General features: G+C 39.1%; 1 pseudogene; it reads left to right on the top strand.

Annotated features, from left to right (window-relative positions):
* Window positions 1-937: 937 nt before the first annotated feature.
* LOC123459404 lies at window positions 938-1,720 on the top strand (annotated as a pseudogene).
* Window positions 1,721-3,483: the final 1,763 nt, after the last annotated feature.

The following is a 3,483-nucleotide window of genomic DNA, read 5'->3' as shown; positions in this document are numbered from 1 at the left end:
ATGTGTTCAAGTATGTTAGTCATTTATTTTGACTTCCATATTTTTGTTTGTCATTGCTGATTGTTATATTACAGTAACTCTAGTGTACTTTTATGCAGCACATCACTATTCATTGATCTTGTATTTGATCATTTTTGACAAATCAATTCAACCTTAGAAACCAAGTCACATTCTCTGAGTTGTGTATATTATAAGCCTACCATAACCAATAATATTCAAATTAGAATTGGCTCATCCATGAAATTTGATGATCAAAATAGTATGTTGTTTTGTATATGAAATGCAAGTATATTCTTTACAATACCTTATATTTTAGAAATAATAAACAGAAGACTAAAGTATCGGTTTACTTTGTTTAGAACATGTCATATCTTTTCCACTTAAAACTAGTAAAAGTTATAAAACATTAGTTTTGAATGAACAAATCCACTGAACAGCATTTATTGACTCTTGGGTACACTACTTGCTTTCTTCTTGATACAGGCTCTCGTTCCTTCCTCCAACCCCAATAATCTTTTCAACTGTACACAGGCAAAAAGTCACATTATTTTAAGATAGGGAGGAATAACAACTTTTCTAATTGACACTACAAAGAGAGATTTTTCCTATTTAAAACCGTACTTCTCTTGCTATATTTCTATATAGAAATAAGGTTTTCACCCAAAAAGGAAAAAAAATATATATATGGTTTACAATTCCAAATTTGTCTACTTTTGCTTTGCTTTAATCCCAGAAGCTGCTGCATACACAGTCTTTCACACACTAGTGTTCCTGTCAAAGAAAATCTAACTTTTTTATGTACTAAATCTACTCACACTTATATGTTTATGTGGATGGGACTTTTTTTTTTCCTCCAATGATATTTTTTCTCAGCTAGAACATTTTGTTATAACTTTAAAATTTCTCTTATCAGCCTTTTGGCTCCCTGAGCAGCACAATGGCAGTTGACAAGAACAAGCACCTTAGGAAAGGCGGCAGGAAGGGAGCCAAGAAGAAGGTGGTTGATCCATTTTCTAAGAAAGATTGCTATGATGTGAAGGCTCCAGTTATGTTTAATATTCAAAATACTAGAAAAACACTAGTCACCAGGACTCAAGGAACCAAAATTGCCTCAGGTGTCCTCAAGGGGTGTGCCTTTGCCATGAGCCTTGCTGATCTGCAGAATAACGAAGTTGCCTTCAGTTCAAGCTCATCACTGAGATGTTCAGGGCAAAAACTATCTAACTTCCATGGCATGGATCTCACCCGGAACAAAATGTGTTCCATGCTCAAAAAAGTGGCAGACCATGACCGTAGCTCACGTTTATGTCAAGACAACCGAGGTATATTTGCTTTGCCTGTTCTGTGTTGGTTTTAGTAAAAAATACAACCAGATCCACAAGACATCCTATGCGCAGCACCAACAGGTCTGCCAGATCCCGAAGAAGATGATGGAAATCATGACCCGAGAGGTGCAGACAAGTGACTTGAAAGAAGTGGTTAATAAATTGATTCCAGGCAGCATTGGAAAAGACATAGAAAAGGCTTGCCAGTCTTTTCACCCTCTTCATGATGTCTTCTTTAGAAAAGTAAAAATGCTGAAGAAGCCCAAATTTGAATTGGGAAAACTCATGGAGCTTCATGGTGGAGGAAGTAGTTCTGGAAAAGCTGCCGGTGAGGAGACGGGGCTAAAGTTGAGTGAGCTGATGTGATGGAGCCACCAGTCCAAGAGTCTGTTTAAAATTCATATTTTTTTTCTTTTTTTCTTTCTTTTTTTCTTTTTTTTTTTTTGGTAGGGTCTCTCAGGGTGATCTGAAAATCACTATGTCGTCTCAGCGTGGCCTCGAACTCATGGTGATCTTCCTACCTCTGCCTCCCAGTGCTGGGATTAAAGGTGTGTGCCACCATGCCTGGCTCCTAAAATTCAGATTTTTGTTTGTTTGTTTGTTTAAGGTAGTGTCTCACTCTATCCCAGGCTGACCTGGCATTCACGATGGAGTCTCAGGGTGGCCTTGAACTCACAGCGATCCTCCTACCTCTGCCTCCGGAGTGCTGGTATTAAAGGCGTGTGACACCACGCCTGGCTTTAAAATTCAGATTTCTAATAGTGACAAATAAAAGGGCCTATTTGTGAAAAAAATCTCTTATCATAAGATACTTTTTATGTATAAATTAATAACAGAATAGATCCCACCACATCCACTTTCGTGAACATTACAATTTTATTCCACATTTATTTTACCCCATTGCATGTTGTGTTTTAGCATTCAGTTGCAGACAATTGAATTCACTCCAGGAAATTTCAGTGGAGTGAAGTTTCATTACTAAGTAAAGTTTCACAAATTATTGAAAATGTAATCATATTCTTCACTGTCAATATCTGTTATTTGATAAACCTTTAATATTTCTGATATTTTTATATATGCTCATTCATATCAATTACACCAATTCTGAACCTTAGGTCTTATTTTCAGTGTTTATTAAGCTGCCTTGAACCTGGAACAGATCATTCTCAGTGAACTTACCCAATCACAGAAAAAAAATCGACACATAGTCTCATTCATCTGCAACACCTAAACTGAATCTGCCCAAGATGCCTTACATACCCAGCAAGCACCTCATGGACTAGACAATAAGATGGATGGGAGGGCAGGGAGGGAATCAAAGGGTGGAAAACAGTAATCCGGACCCAAACGGCAATGGTACCATAAAATTCTATTTCCTAAAAGACAGACCAAATGGCTGAACCTTCACTAGACCCTTACAGGAAACACCTGAACCACAAGACACTGGAGAGGGTAGGATCAAGACTGACCTAAATCTCCTACATCTTCCCTCCCTCCATCTCCCCCTCTCCCCTCTATCTCTCTCCTCTCTAACTCTTGTATATTAGTTATGTTTTTCCTCAATTTCTTAGTGGACACTGACCTGTAACCCCCACTTCCAGCTTGGGCCTACCATCCACAATGAGCTTTTGATCAGAGAAACCTACAAGGTTTCCCAAAACAATGACAGACTTCTGTCAGAGTACTTGATGACCCACCAAAGGCCAGTGATAAGACCCTATTGCTGAAGACTCCATACACAGCTGACGTGTAAAATGGAATGACATGGCTGGAAGCCAGGAGAGAGTCAGTCCCCAGATAGTCAGCGTGTCTAGTGCCAGAAGGCGCTACATAGGCGACTGGGGGAAATGACCAAGATCTGTCCAAGCAACACATTGTTTAACCTAATTAGCAACAAATAACCGGATGTGATGCCCACACAAGTGCAATAGTGGTACACAGCCATGGTGAGGAATCAATTGCTCTTGATTTGGCTAACTGATCCACTCAGTGGTACTAGACCCATAGCTGGAGCTGGGAAACAAGTCAGAACCATACCCAAACACAAGCCCACTCTACAATATCAAGCTACCATCAATCACGGGGTATAAGAGGGCCTACACCTATCAAACTGTCTATCAAAAAAGTAAGTGTTATCTCAATTTTCCGGGTGCTAACT

Source organism: Jaculus jaculus, chromosome 3 (assembly GCF_020740685.1).
Source record: "Jaculus jaculus isolate mJacJac1 chromosome 3, mJacJac1.mat.Y.cur, whole genome shotgun sequence".
Lineage (NCBI taxonomy): Eukaryota > Metazoa > Chordata > Mammalia > Rodentia > Dipodidae > Jaculus > Jaculus jaculus.
The sequence above is the reverse complement of the archived record's forward strand: the minus strand, read 5'-3'. Positions and strand labels throughout refer to the sequence as shown.